General features: G+C 38.3%; 1 protein-coding gene across 47 annotated transcripts in view; it reads right to left on the bottom strand.

The window, feature by feature from the left end:
- The window catches only part of LOC127516487 (receptor-type tyrosine-protein phosphatase delta), a 456,273-nt gene that overhangs the window by 314,471 nt on the left and 124,876 nt on the right, over positions 1-16,926 (bottom strand). For all 47 annotated transcript variants that reach the window (XM_051901159.1, XM_051901162.1, XM_051901178.1 and 44 more), the window contains exon 4: positions 6,204-6,277. The gene's annotated coding sequence lies outside the window, so the exon portion shown is untranslated. The remainder of the gene's footprint in view (positions 1-6,203; positions 6,278-16,926) is intronic.

Below are 16,926 nucleotides of genomic sequence, written 5' to 3'. Positions count from 1 at the left end.
GCTAAAGTCATGGGGTTCGCAGGTCAAGCTGGCTGAGGAAGTTGAAAAAGGTATATCTCTTTCTCGTTCCTCAGTCACTAGCTCGAGCGATCTGTTGGATCAAGATGTGCTAGCTCTGCCATCCTCTGATCCAGCAGAGAGTAGGATGCTGGCACCATCCAGCCAGGAGGAGGTGGATGTGGTTAAATAGGGCAAAGACAGTGTTTGCACTGAGCCCTCTCAGCCGGCCCTGCATAGGGGGAGCTCATGTGGAACTGGAGAAGTCATGGAAGAAACCATATTCAGCTCGCGTTTATCCATTTCAGCATTCAATTTTACAATTATACAATTTACCCCCACCCCAGACAACTGTAGTGAATGATATTGAAATTTAACCGCATAATACTTGTTACAATACATACAATTGCCATAAGCTGACTGTTATAGTTTAATGTATTATAACAAATTCATAAAAAAAAAATAAAAAAAACTTAAATAATAAATCAGCTCCACTGTGGATTCCAAGTGATCAAGGGCTTAAGGCATTCCATTTAAACACAGCAAGAGTTCCGCCAGGTGTTTCTTGTTAGTCATTAGCCCTTTTGTATTTAAGCTCTCATGTTCCACTGTTTCTTGGTCTAGTTTTGTTTGTGTAACCACTGTTTGGTGAGTTTTATGTTCATGTCATGTCAAGTTAATTCATGCTTAGCCAAGTCAAGTCTTTGTTTATTTTGTATGTGATTATGTTTAGTAAATAAAGCTGCACTTTGGTTAAGTCAACTTGCTTCAGTGGAACACTTACACAGTGCTATCGGGGTTTAAAGAGACCCCAGCTCACAGGGAATGCACTTAGAACTTTAGCTAACATTGTGGCAAAGGTTCTCTTTCAAGGGAAATCTACGTTGCATCAGTTGCTGACGCTATTGTGATGTGTCTGAGGCATGTTTAACTTCAGGCCAATATCACTGGCCTATGCAGTGTGATGACATCATGCGGAGCACCCGAGCATATAAATATGCCACCTGCAAACACGTCATTAGCTTCTTTGTCTTCAGGAAGCCGCTTGTGTGGGTGGTGTGTAACAAAGCAGTGTGATTGTGGCTGTGAAGTCTTATGTCTTGTCAGGAGTTAGTTCATTACAAGCAGGAAAAAAGTTTGTCTTGTGTCAACACACAAGCAGGCATTGGTCAGCATGGCATAGTGGGTATTAACCCTCTGGGGTCTGAGGATTTTCGGGGCCCTGGAGAAGTTTTGACATGCCCTGACATTTGTGCTTTTTTCAGTTGTTCATAAACATATTAATGGAAAAAGTGTCATTACACTGTATTCAGCACAAACTAGGCTACCATAATATGTGAGGAACATGTATGTACATGTTTGTGTTTTTGAAGGAATAACGTTTATGCGTGGTTATTGAAAAAAACAAAAAACTTAAGTCACTGAAAGAAAGCCAAAAAATATATATTAAATCTGTGTTCACAAGACTTCTGGGTATTGGAGGTTATAGACTAGAGTTTGTGCTTCAAAATGATGTAAAAATTATCCTGCATACTCGTTCATTTATAACAATATATTGATTTAGTTTTTGTAAGACACTTTTTGTCAAGAAACACAGTATGCGTGGAGGCGTGAATCATCATGAATAATGGGTGATTTACACCTGAGAAGACAAAAGAATCGCATAAAGAACCTCTAATGACCTGCATATTAATGAGGCCTTTCAGTCAGGTAGGCTGTGAAAAAACCCTCTGTGATCATGTCTCAAGCTCATCATGGTGTATATCAAACATACAGAAAAAACAGCAATACTGTGAAATATTATTACAATTTAAAATAATGGTATTCTATTATATACTTTAAAATATAATGTATTTCTGTGATGCAAAGCGTCTGAACATTCATGTTACCTCTATGGCATTTCATATAGTCTTTTAGCTTAAAAGCATGCACATTTGGAGAAATATTGATGGATTCTCATATGTTTATCAATTTTCTATACAGAGGAGTAATATTTATTCAATATTTATTGTCATCACTGTGAGCGCTGGATACTGTGTTTTCAATTCATACCTGCAGCCGGAGGGCGCTCTGTACACCTTTAGTTCACAAATCACTCTAAAGAAGAACAGGACATTCAGGAACTAACGGCATGTCTTCCAGAGGTCTCTAACCATGGCTTTAACATCCAGATAAACACTTTTCAAGACAATAAATGCACGATTGAGATGATGTATACATGTATTGCCTTAGAATTTGCGTCTGAATAGCGCTCGCTCCGCGGGCGTGGCCGCATTAGCGGATAATGAGCTGAATCACGGGCGTCTGACATGTGTCTCTTTTCATACAGATTACATAAACACAGAATATTTGTTTTCGATTTGACTTACACGATTTAAAACCTGACATTTCAACGTTTTTTTAGACATAAGTCTCATTTTTGTGTCATTAGTATTCACTAAGTTACAGTTCGTTTTCTGAGAACTATCAGATTAAACTTCGTTCAGAGGGAGACGAGAGATCACGCATCATGTTAGTTTTCTTTATTTTGCAAAAAGCACATCATTTTGTTTTTACTCTGAGTGTACACAAATAAAAGAAGATATTCCACAAATTTTAATGGTGTATAACTCTTAATTATGTGTGCAACATTGACGGAGTATTTTGAGTCTCTTTCACACTGGTAAGAAAAAAACCGAGGTGGTATCGCCGGCGTGACCGCCGACCCGAGGGAGTTAATGTCCCCCATTGTGTCAGCATCTGACACGGCATAGTGCATTCCCTCGAAAGGGAACATCTTAAGGTTACATATGTAACCCCAGAGATGTCTGCCGTTAGATATCTACCTACTTAAACAACCAGGGCGAAGGCCTATCTCCTGAAGCAGACGCCAAATTGCACATAGCCACAGATCTGGCCCTCCACACCACCAAACAGGCAGCCCGTTCAATTGGCTGATCCATGGCGAGTTCCTGGAGAGAGGAACAGAAGGCAAGCGTGGCATGTCAAGCCCTTCCTCTCAGGAATAGGAGGAAGAGGTTCCGCGCTGGAACGAAGCCAGAAATGGATCTGAGGGCCTTTCAGGAAAATATGTCTAGCCCTCTCATTGGCCAGTAGGAAGGGCCCCTCTTGGATATATTTTGGGTTGAGCTTAGCACTCAAGGCCTTTTCCCCTCAGTCCTTGTTAGGACACGAGATGGCAGGCATGTTGATTTGGTCTGGACTGAGATTTGGTCCATTTCCACCCTGTTAACCTTTCGCCAGGTATCAGGCAGAGTAAAAATAGACTGCTTAATAGGCCTGAGGAGTCTGTTGCCCTCCCAATTGTACAAAAAAAAAAAAAAAAAGATGTAGGCAGGGCTGTGCTCCCTGATGGAGTGACCCAGTGAGTGGAGTTTACAGGTAGATATTGTCACCTGTCACTTTAGAAATTGTCACCTGTCATCCTCCTCCTATTCTGAGGAATAGGGGTTATGTTAGGGCTTATGCTGCCTTCTTAATGGGAAAAGTGAAAAAAGTAGAGCTGTACAGAAGGAGGTTGAGGTGATTGAGCCATGAGAGACCCACTCCCTAATCTGTTGCCTTTCCAGAATGGATTTTAAAGTAAGGCTATGCTTTCCCGCCCACCTCACCTCGAAAGGAATCCATTAAGGGTGCTGCTCCCTGGCAGGCACCTTAGCATGATTATGCTCTTTGGTAGAATGGAAAATGGTACAGCTGAAAGACGGAAATAGGATAAATGAAACTACTTTCATTGTCGCCTTCCCCAGTTTTGCGACTGAGGTTAAGCAACTCTGTGCTTCCGAAGTTGGCTGCGAGGTGGAGCTGGACAGATGTAAAGAATGTTTGTTGCCTTTCCTAGTTTTGTTCTAGGAGTTGAGATATGACAATGCTCCTGGGTGGCCTAATTTCTCCCATTCTATATATGGGCTAATCTTCCCTAGGTTGAGCTTGACAGATGGAATCTGTCACCCTCCCCAGTTCATAACTGGGTGTTGAAGTAGGGTGGAGCTTCCTGGTGACCCAGATTCTTGTCTCACCTTCCCCATCCTCTTTAGCAGGGTAATTAAGCAAATCTTCAGACATCTGCCTTAGCTTGAGCCTGACAGATGAATCTGTTGCACTCCCCAGTTCATCAACTGGGGGCTGAAGTGGGGTGGAGTTTCCTGGCAGGGACTGACATGAGTTGAAGCAATCTTGGATAGAAAAACAAAACAAAACAAAACAAAACAAAACAAAAACAGAAAGAAGCAGGATTATGCTCCTTGTGTATGGATTAGCCCCACCCTAACAGACTACTCAAAGGTTGGAGCAGGGCTTGAAAACATTTTCTGTTGCCTCCCAGATCATTAGTCTAGAAGTTGGGAATTCTCCCTCAGCACACTCCCTTTGGTATGCTGCTCTCCTAGGCTTGTGCTTAGGTCTGGAAATCATATGTAGAGTTGCTGCCAGCAATTCCATATGTCAACTTGCCTGAGAAATAAATAAAATATGCTGATGCTACGGACTTAGCTGAGGCTATGTCTATAGTCTCCTCTGTTAGCTCTGCTCTTAGGGGCTTTTGGCTGTTCGGTAGCTGACCTCAGACTGGTCTAGTATAGGAGTCCCCGTTTCAGAAATGGTTGAGCATGGAGCTTAAGGGTTCAGTTAACACCTGTAGCACTGAGCTAGTTGAGAGCAGCAGCGCAATGTCACGGGAGGTACCCACTTGGTTGCTGATGCATAGGGTACTCTGGGTCGTGGCCTGTTAAGCCCTTCAATGCCTAGGCCCTACAGGATCATACTTGTGCAGCAGCTTTTTCAGCACACAAGCAGGAATTGGTCAGCATAGCATAGTGGGTATTAACGTCCCCATAGTGTCAGCATCTGAAGTACAGAGTACACTCGAAAGGGAATGTCTTAGGGTTATATACGTAACCCCAGTTACCTGAGAAGGGAACAAGATCCCATGTTGTGTTGCCATGCTTCAAGCATGCCTGCACGTCTTCCTTCAGACAGACTGAATCTGATGACGTGTTTGCAGGTGCCGTATTTATACACTCGGGTGCTCCATGTGATGTCATCTGCCAATGATATTGGTGTGAAGTAACATGTGCCTCAGACACTGGGTTCCACAAGGACACATCACCATGGCATCAGCAACTGATGCGGTGTCTTGTTCCCTTCTCAGGGAACTGGGGTTACATATGTAACCCTAAGAGACTTTCTCTCAAAGTTATTAACATATGTTCTTCTAGTAATGTTAATAGAACATTCATTTAAAATGATATGGTCTTTAATAATGTTCTCAAAATATTAGCACAAAAATTTTATTTATCGTTCATGGAACAATTGTATCTCAAATGTTTAAGTTGGACATTTGTGTTTTTTTTTTTTTTTTAAGTGCTCCTATTATGGTATTTTAAAGGTTCCTAATTTTGCTTTGGAGGTCCCCAACAAAAGGTTTACATGCATCCAATGTAAAAAAAAAAAGAAAAAAAAAAAACACTTTAATTTTCTCACAGCATACATTGCACGTAACTTAATACTCAACAATATTATTGATTTGATTATACTGATGGTGTTGTATGAGAATTCAACTGAGCTGGAGGATGACATCTCTCTCTCGCTCTCTTTTTTTTTTTTTTTTCCCTCAAAGTTCAGAGAACATTTAAATGTAACGTTCCCATTATGTTTTAAGAATGATAAAATGGAATGTTCCCTTAAAGTTTGTATAACTAATAAACATTTTTACAACATTTAAAAAACTAGACATTTTGAACGTTCAAAGAACATTCAGAAATAACATTTTCATAACTTAATGGGAGCATTAGCAAAACATTATCTGAATATATTTTTGTTAGCTAGAACATTAACCCAAGATTAAATGCAGTGGGAAAAGCCCAAGAAAGACACCATAATGTTTTGATTTTGAGGATGAAAAGTCAGTGTTCTACCTTTTTAAAAGTCAATGGAAGTTGAATTTTCATTTATGCCAAACAACTGTCATTTCACCTTTATAGGCAACTGTTGTCTTGACAGGCTACAAACCACTAAAGCAGATTCAACTTAAGTAAGCAGTTTGAGGAGAGATCAGAAAGTATTTGGTTATTATTACATATTTATTGATTTTTAAATTTTAAGCACTTTAAGTGTAGTAAATCACTATTTATTTTGGAGTTGAAAATATTTATTTTCTAAAAGCTACGCAATTTCCAGTGTCAGTTGCATTTGGCTTTCAGTCTTACCGTTCATGAAACCCTCGTCATCTGAGCTGTCTCCGGCCAGAGGAATGAAAGAATAAAACTCCTCTGAATTTCACCTGGAAAACAAACAAACAAACAAAAACAACAGAAACATGTTACATTTTAGAAGTCATACTGTTTCTTACTGTTTGTTTCTGTATGAATTTCTAATTCTGATTATGATGTGCCGACTTTATGATATGCCTCGACTTTGCTTTGGTCCTGTATGTGTTGTGGTCCAGCAGTGTTCAGCACTAAATGCATGTGTAAACGGGGTGCAAAAACTGTGTTACTGTACCTCTTATGATAAATTATCCACTGACATAAAAGTTATTATATATGAAAGCCCATTTCCACCACAGAATAAAAAAAAAAAAGTTATTGAGTTATTGCGAGTTATCTCACAGTTCTGACTTTATTTCTCACAATTCGTAATTTTGAGTAAACATCTCACTTTTTTCTCTGAATTTTGAGTTTACATCTCTTTTAAAGAACACCTAATTTTGTGTACAAAAGGTTCTGTCTGTATCACAAAATGCATATTTCGTTCAAAAAAAAATGTTTTGGTACATTCCATTTCGTATTTATATTAATGAATATATTTCGTATTACATGTATTGCATTCACAAAATTAATATTGCATGTACAAAATGCATTTCATGATCCAGACAGACCCTTTGTCCACAAAATTAGGCAGGTCATATTCATAAAGATACTGAATATAATTACAATGAACATTAAAATTATGTTTTTAGAACTGTGCACTGTTTTTGGTGGGTAGGTTATAAGGAGTCAGTTGAGGCAGTTTCAGAGACTGTACAAAATTGTATAACATTCAATTTCATATTTATATGAATGCACATGTATCACACATATCACACTCACAATAAATTCTTTAGTAGACAGTTTTATTTTAATCACTTCAGTAAGATAATTGCTCTTACAGTTTAGCCTGTTAACTGTCACACCATGTCTACACCGGATGTGACCGTTGTTGCTCGTGTCGCAACAGCTAAAAGCAGTCTACACTGGACGCGACAAAGCGCCCGGTTGCAAAGCATCTGTCCTTCATGTCAGTACGGCATAAATAGAACGAGACATCAGTTTACTGTCGGAGATTTGTCGCTCGAGTCGTGCAACATCCAGTGTAGACAACATCACTGATTATAACTGGTTCTATTGTCATTTGTCGCATCGCGTGGCTCGCGTCCGGTGTAGACACGGTGTCAGTGTTCCGGTAGCAGGACACTTGACACTTTTTTATTGCCTTTTTTTTCTCCAATCGCATATTTTAGCAATCATCAGAAATTAGGTATCATTCGAAAGCTTTAACACTCAAGATTCAAAATACTGTTCTGAAATTGGACATTGCATTATGGAAATAGTACTTTAAAACCTTTTAGCGGGCTCAATCAGCTTAAAATTTGGAACACAACTTGGTAAGACAATGGCTTTGATTTTCTAGCAAATGCAGAGTCCAAATTATTTTGTACATAGTACATTTGATTTAGAGTAAACTTAAACTTCTATAACTTTTGACATTTGTATTCTTTAAAAAGAGACCAAACTTAGGTCTGTATTTCAAAGCATTCGTGAATTACAAACCATTTATATTCACATTAGGCTTGGTGCATGTTGATTTTAGACTTGCTGGTGTGCTGTTGAATAAACTTATTCTGCTAATGAGTTTTCTGCCACAGTTTAAACAGACTGTACCGTCCATCCCTCACAGCCTCATTTTCATTCACATCTTATTAAATGTGCTGTCTAGCCTGACTAAGGACCATTTCATATGTAAACGGCAATATGTCTCATATGACCAGGTGTAAATAGGGCCTTTGTGTACTTCATTACAGTAGTTTGTCTAGCGACATGACAGCTGATGATTGACTGAATGATTGATTGACCGATTAGATTTGGGAGCTCCACACACTGTCAGACCTATGCAATTAGTCTCCAAGGAAAATCAGATAAAAAAGCATTAAACAAAGTCCTTTCTACAACTCTCAGTTCGTTTTCTCATGTGAGTCCCCGGAGCTTAGCGTTTTATTTAGCTTCACTGCTAATTATGCAGACGGATATGTTTACTCTTCAGATCAAAGTTTCTCCCCCCTGTGTTATTCACAGTTCTAAACAGTCCTTTCATTAGCACGGCCAACAAAGACTTTAGCACCTCCCCCTTAGAAAACTCATTAATTAGTGTGCATAATTAGTTTAGTGATTTAGAGTTAAAACCGCTGTGCTAACGGACTCCTGCCTAAAGTAATTTCACCTCAGATACAAGAGGAACTGCAGTCAAGACAGTGGCCTCAAACTTTGAAAAGAGTAAACATATAAATAATATGTTATACAATTTTTATGACAAGTTTGTATATATAAAAATTCTACACAATGTTTTCCTCAAAATACAATGATGCAATAAAAAATAATGCCATGCAGCCTAATGATATCATCCAAAGTGAGCATGAGGAAGGAGAAGAGCAAAGGACCTAATACTGAGCCTTATGGAACACCATAAATGTTCATTTATACAAAAAAAGTAGAATCTATTTGAAATCTAGAATTTAAAACCAGGCATATTTGACATCTGGGCAGACAAACAGGTGCATCAAAGGTCAGTGTATGGTCAGGACAGGTCAGAGAAACTTTCAAATTTTTATGTCATGAAGCTTTTTAGAAGCAAAAGTTTCATTGATATATTAGTAGGGAATGTTACATGTACTTGACAATGTTTTAACTAGTATTATTAAACTACTATTATATTACCGTCTAAAACATGTAGTACTCCCTAAGTAGGCATCCTATTTGACAAGCAGTTTTGAGAAGTGTAATAAGTGCTGCCTCATGTGAACAAATCTTTCAAGAGATGCTTTGTCTTTGACCAGAAACACATCGCATCTGGTTAGCTTTTTGTAACCACTCACTTTTTGTGTATGCAGCACATAGAGGTAAAGCTATTTTATTTCACAACAACCATACGGCAGAATCACCGGCTGTTTTTTTCTTCTTTTTCCTCTTCAGATCTCTGCGCTGAGCGGAAACTCTTTGATGGCGAATCATTTCTGTCCTCAAACACTTCACTTTTGTGTGCTAATTTTGGCCCTGCTGCTAATTAACAGCTCTATGCTGAAGAGTTTGAGCATGCAGCCGCTCAAACTGTTCCCCGCTGTGCGCGCATGTGTGTGTACCTGCCCGCGCATGCACACACACACATGCACGCGCAGGTTTGACACCATTCTGTCAGAGTGCTGTGAGAGCAGAGCTCACTGTTTCTCAAACAAGCAGAGCACAAACGAACCAACAGGAAAGAGTTTCCATCACTGAATTATTTCGAACTGTCTCTCTCTCTTCCTGTCTGTCGGTAGAAACAGCTGCCTGAGTGTCGTACGGCTGTCTGGTCCCTGCCATGATGCTTCTTGACTGTTGAAAAGCTCTCAGTTAATTAAAAGGTTCTGTATTAATTCAGACATAAGCACAGCGTCATTATTCACAGGAGACGCGTTATACATTTACACATTACTCGGATGTCTCTGTAATTTAACTACATTTCAAGAGTTTTCAGTGCCACTAGTGTGTGTGTTTGGCTCATGGCTGCTGTCTCACTGTGTCTATATTTAGTGGAGTGTGTTTGAAATCTGTTGGATATTTGTTTGAGATGAAATTGACAGCAGGTGACAGTAAGCTTGTGGGACGATCTCACGGGACTCAACGTGACACGTACGACTGCTGATACATTAAAGCTTCAATCACTGCTGAGATTTCACACTATTTATCTGTCTGTCGTTCTATCTATCTGTCTGTCGTTCTATCTGTCTGTCGTTCTATCTATCTATCTATCTATCTATCTATCCATCTTCACTGATGAATGAGGTAAAATCGGTAGAAGGGCATTTTTAGGTCATGCAAATATAGTAGAGCTCCACTATGGCAGTACACACACACACACACACACACACACACACACACACACACACACACAGAGAGAGAGAGAGAGAGAGAGAGAGAGAGAGAGAGAGAGAGAGAGAGAGACAGCTCATTGTAAGTGAATTAATTTGGTGATCTCTTGCAGTGTTTAAGTGGGGCAGACAGCAGGGGATGAGAAAAGAGCAATATTCATAAATCCACCACAGAAAGAAAGGTGGAGAGAGAGAGACAGCTGGAGGAAATATGGCCAAAAATGGAAATAATGGTCTACATAAAAAGAGGAAAAAGAGGAATTAAAGAGCAGAGCTTGTGAAAGAGCAGATGAAACAAGAGAATGAAGAGGCTGTGATTCACAGATGCGCCACTAGTGTGTGCTGTTCAACCAGTAATGACACACATTCACAGACCCTGACCCAAATACACACACACACACACACACACACACACACACACACACACACACACACACACACACACAAACACAAACACACACAGGTTTGTTTGTGTGAATTGTGGGGACATTCCATTGGGTTTTTCTATCCCCCTACACTATCCCTACACCTAAACCTACCCATCACACATTTTTACTTTCTCACAAAAACTCATTCTGTATGATTTATAAGCCTTTTGAAAAATGGGGACATGGGATAATGTCCTCATAAGTCACCCTCTACTTGTAATGCCTATGTCATACCCATGTCATTATACAAATTTGTGTCCTGATATGTCATAAACAAACACACACACCCACACACACACACACACACACACACAAGCACAGAGAGAGAGAGAGAGAGAGAGAGAGAGTGCTGTGACCCCAAGAGCATTATGGGAATTGTAGTTCTTACACAATGAACTGTGATGATCATCTGTCTCTCTGTTACTGATACAAACTGCAAGATTACATCATCAGATAAACCAACAAAAAAAAAAAAAAAGTACTGCTGAAAACACACATACTGAAAACAATAGAGAGAGACAGATAGGACACAAGCTGAGAGACTATGATTTAAAAGACAAATCATTCTGGGAACAAACATCAAACCTGAGCCGTATATTGAATGACACCTGTCATACAAGAGGCTGTAACATGTCTCCGTTTGGCCTTCAGCAGCTCACTGTGTGTGTGTGTGTGTGTGTGTGTGTGTGTGTGTGTGTGTGTGTGTGTGTGTGTACGTGTGTGTGTATGTGTGTGTGTGAATTATTGTGCAGTGTGTGACTGTTATGTTCTTATTAATGCTCTATTTTGAGAGTGTAATATATTCAGCGTCTCCAGAGCTTTTCCTGTTTCCAGCAGAATTTCACTCAAGCACACCATTAACTTCCAGAGCTGCGACTCAATAACCAAACAACCACGCAGACAGTGTGTGTGTTTGTGTGTGTGTGTGTCATACATCAGACGAGCTGCAGTCATATCACTGAAGGTTTGAAGATGTTGAAGTCATGTAAATAAAGCACGAGTGTGCTCAATTGTGTGACTTGATGCGCACTTGTTTGTAATGCAATTCAAATCACGACTTTACGCACAAAATAATAAGCATGGACTTTAAAAACATCTAAAAATAGACAAGTGATTTCACTCCCTGTCTGTCGCACGCGTGGCCCAGAGACAGTTCTGCAGCATAACGACAGACAGACAGGTTCTCAGTATGAATACAGATTGAAATGATGAAAACTTTCTGAAATCACTTACGGTTTCATGGACAAATAAATGTGTGTTAAACGATCATGCAGGATCATCAGAAACTCATTTAGTTCACAGAGGACGCATTTTCTTTCATTCACAATTTTCTCTCAGTTAAACTAATCAGCGCAGGAACGAAATCTGAAAAAAAACAATTATCATACTTCACTCTCTCTGAAGAGTTTTATAGGTCATTATAATGAGCTTCCAAGTCCTTCCACAAAATGTCAAATTTAAGGACAAAAGCCTAACTTTTAAAAAATTTAAGTACAAAAGCCCTGCACTCTTCTGTAGGCCCCACCTCTATCGTATGTGCCACTGCCAGATTTATTACCAATAGTGCCCTACAATGTACATACACAGTACTGAGAACAAGTGTACATTGACATATGACCTCACAGGAAGTTTACAGGGAAATTTACCCATTAGTCATAGTGTCACCTCAATACAGTACGTAAAGTTTGGCTGAAATAAACACGAAAATAAGTTGACGTTTCATTTATATTATTATTTACACTAAATTTAGTTTTGTTTTGAGTATGACAAATTGTAAGAAATTAGGGATGCTAATATACACAAATTCAATCGATCGTCATTTAAATTATCGATCAATTATTCGATTAATCATTAGCCTTAATACGGCAATATGCGTCTACTGCAGTGGCATATATCAACAGCATAAAAAAGGGTGTGCAAATGCTGCTCAAAACGCCATGTTCCTCACCAAATGAATGAGAAGGGTTTTAATCTAAATAAAGGGCTAGTAGGATTGTAAAATGAGCCAATGTGATTGCCATTTATTGAATGATTTATTTAATAATCAAATAAAACGACAAACACAACGTGTCACCAATGCCGCCTCAGATGTGCGCTTGTCAAAATGTGTAGCCTACTCCTGTTGTGGACGCGCACTTCCTGGAGCAACGCGCTGAAAACGGCAACTAAACCCAATGAATTCACAACGACTTATTAAAATAGCGTTCTCATCATAATTTTATGTAATATGACAGTCCCAAACATAGTTTTTATTAGTCGTGCATTGCTGTTTGAGCTGCGTGCGCTGAATGAACACCGGTAAACTGGAGCACTTTGAGCGCGTTATGTAACTCAAATAAATGCATCCTATATGATATTAATCAGATATATACAAAATACACATAATATTACAAATTATATCTGCACAAAATGACGCGAACGTAACTTAAATAAGTTACGTGCTATTCAGAATCATGTTGTGGATGCGCTTTTCCTGGAGAAATGCGATGAAACAACTAAACCCAAATAATTCACAATGTTCTATTACAATACTGTTCTCTTTATAATGTTATGTAATATGAGTCCCAGTCATTATTAGTTGTGCATTGCTATTTGAGCTGCATGCGCTGAAGCTGATCACCAGCACATTTTACTACAGCGTTAATTATTAATCAAATGCATCCTATATGAGATAAATGAGATATACATAGGCCTACACAAAATAAACACAATATTAAAGCAATGGTCCCAAACACGCAAACTCCAACACGCTCGCTTAATTTTTCCTCGTGTTTGCTTTATGTTTCGCGGTTGAGCAGCATGTGCGCGCATGAACCTGCTTAATCGACGATCGATAAGTTTTATCTATTAAATGTATTATTGATAATTAATCGATCATCGATTAATCATTAACATCCCCATAACATTTTTTTTTTTTAAATTAATATAATATGATAAATGTACATAATGCACATAATAATTATAATACTAATAATTTTATTTAATATATATAATATATTTATATTATAACATTGTATATAAGTTTATATGAACGTATGTATGAGATTATGGTATTTATTTATATAGAATATTCTTTTTTTCTTTTATCTTTTTAATTCAAGTGTATTATATACACCAATCCGCCAGCTTGCCTTCTTCCCATAGTGCATCCTGGTTCCATGTGTTTCCCAGGTAAGTGACGCACACGGACTCGGCCATCACAATTTGGCCCTTGTCAAACTCACTCAAATCCTTAGCTTGCCCATTTTTCCTGCTTCTAACACATCAACTTTGAGGACAGAATGTTTACTTGCTGCCTAATATATCCCACCCACTAACAGGTGCCGTGATGAAGAGATAATCAGTGTTATTCACTTCACCTGTCAGTGGTCATAATGTTATGCCTGATCAGTGTATACAGCCTTCTGCTGTATTGCTGTATTTTCTGAAATTTATTTGTAGTTTCAGAACAGCTTGAGATTTAAAAAAAAAAAAAAAAAAAAAAACTTTAAAATGACAGCAAGTATCTCTTTAGGCTATCAAAACAAACTCAAATCAAGTGCTCTTGAATAGCAAACGACAGAAGATGCTGCCCTTAAACAGGGTCAATCGTTATGTTACTGTATTTCTCTTCTTACGTCTGGAAACATGGTAATCATTTGATGCCACTCATCTATCCATCTGTCTGTGTTTTATTGCTTTTTTTTTAAATGACACAAACAAAATTATATTATGAAGGGCTCTTTCTGTCTGGAAAAAGTTTCAAAATTCAAAATATATATATATATATATATATATATATATTTCTGTGGGGGAAACAAGCAGCAGCTTTCTGTTTTATTCATAAATCTACCATCAACAAAATGCCAATGAAACTGTTTTCACACAGCTCAGTTCCCTCCGCAGGTCTCATTTCGCATTGTGTTATTTGACTCCGAAGCGCGGTGTGTTTGTGCCATCAATGTAAGTATCACTGTGAGTACTAGCAGCAGCTGGTTACCACTGTAACTAGATAACCACTCATGAGGAGAGGCCGCCAAAAGTAAAGTATTTTTCACTTCAGTGTTTTGCTAATAGAACTTTGACATTTCCAAAAGTTCTAGTTTGAAAACAACCAAAAACTCTCTGATGTAATTTCCAGTATCCAGCTACGCTAAAAATATAGATCCTACAGAAAGTGATGTCGTTTGGGAGGGAAAACAGCAGCACAAATATCAATGGATTAGGTAAATTCCTGAGAGGTGTTGTGGTGTTTTGTGATAATGTATTTCAAAAAGGGACAGTGTACATTAATCAACATTCATGAATGCAAATGTACCCAAATTAGGCTGAAGGCTAGTTTTCATTGGTAGTCCCTTTGCCAGATGTTATTAGGCCTAAAACTGGTTTGTGTCTCTACAACTGTCATCCTGTTTGATCAGATGACACAAGCCTGATAATGTCAATATTTCTAAAGATGATTAAAAATATGAAAATGAACTTCAAGTTGATGCCCTCACTGTCAGTTCCTCACTAAGCAATAACTCACTTTAGCTCTTTATGAACATCATTGACATTTGAACTTGTCGTTGTGTAAATATCAAGTTATAATGAATAAAGTTTGTGTCTTGACCAGAGCAGATTTCTGAAAGTCTGATAAACCCTTACTTGCTTAAAATACAACACAAGCATACTCTTTTTTTTTTTTTTTTAGGTTTTACAGTTCCAAAGGTTCTGTAGAAGAGGAATGACCCAGAAACAAAATACTTAAATTAGTCAGCCAGAGAGCAGAAACAAGCTGCCTTGATGGAAAGATCAGAAGCAATTTAAAACGAATAAAATTTGTTGTGGTCTGTTCACATGTATATGTATTTTTCACATCAGTAAAAAAAAAAATAAATAAATAAATAAAAAATATATATATATATATATATATTTAAGGTGAATAAAGCAGCTACAGTAGTTATGTAAGACATCAAAAATAAGAACACTGCAGATCGGACAGTTTCGTCTGTGCAAACTCTGCACTGCATGCTGCTCTTTAAACCAGAAAATTGCCGGAGCTGATTCGCCAGCAGTGTCCAATTCACACATGATCTATAGACAGGCAAATGCTGTAAATGTGAAAGTGCCTAAAGTCCAGTGTCACTGCTGGTTAATCAGTCGTATGGACCTTCAGTAAAACAGATATTTTACACGTTTACCAGCAGTTGCAGAAATGACCTGATTAGATTTGAAAGTTAGAGACAACAGCATTAGAGAGAAAATCATATCAATGACCTCGAAAACTCTAAAAACAGAAGCGATCAGGGCAATGGATGTCTCAAGGATTCACTGTTAAATTCATTGAATAATCTGAATAAACTTCACTTCATAAACATTCACCTTCATTTGTCCCGCACACACACACTCTCTCTCGTTTTATTTCCTGCTCTGCTGCATGTTCTCTTTTCTTTTCATGTCCTCCTCGTCTCCGTCTGTTTATCCGTCAGATCGTCTCAAAAACTCCCCCAATTAGTTAACAGGGAAAATCTGACTTGTTTGAGACTTTCAAACTGAACTACCAATACGGTATCTGCAATTCAAATGTGAGGAGGCTTAACAAGAGTATCAGACAGACAGACAGACAGACAGACAGAGACAGACAGACAGACAGAGAGAGACAGACAGACAGACAGACAGACAGACAGACAGACAGATAGATAGATAGATAGATAGATAGATAGATAGATAGATAGATAGAGACGGACAGACAGACAGATAGATAGATACAGACAAACAGACAGACAAGTGGACAGACAGATAAATATTGATGTACACAGACAGACAGTAATTCCGGATAAATGCGATGTCAAAATGACAGCTAAAAATCAGCGTTTAATGCATTCAGGGCATCAGCGTCTTTGGGTTCAGATCCCCAGGAGTGAATCATTATTGATTCTGAGTTAAGTGAAGCTTCCCGTGTTTATTAGCGGCCGGTCTGCCTGATCTCTGCCTCGTATCCCTTTGTTCTCCAGACACGCCCAGCTTCCTTTGTTGTTTCAGGGCAAATTTGTCTCAATAGGTTGTAGTTTTGCTCTGCTGAGTTTATTCTGTATGTCCGTTCTCTATCTCTGACTAGTGCCGAAAGAAGAGACATAATTAGAAACCAAAATCTCATTTATAACATGATGTAGACGTGCCTATACTGTATTAATCCTAAAAGTAAATAAATATTCCAACAAGTGATTTATATATATATATAAAAAAAAAACATTGTACTGTAAAAAACACTGTAAAAAAACTGCCTAAATCTATCCTGTGAATAAGCGTAGAACTCAACCTACAGAATGTGACAAACACCTTTACAATAAAAATAATAATAATAATAATAATTCAGTAGCT

Source organism: Ctenopharyngodon idella, chromosome 7, assembly GCF_019924925.1.
Source record: "Ctenopharyngodon idella isolate HZGC_01 chromosome 7, HZGC01, whole genome shotgun sequence".
Taxonomy (NCBI): domain Eukaryota; kingdom Metazoa; phylum Chordata; class Actinopteri; order Cypriniformes; family Xenocyprididae; genus Ctenopharyngodon; species Ctenopharyngodon idella.
Note: the sequence above shows the minus strand (reverse complement) of the source record. Positions and strands in the feature narration are given on the sequence as shown.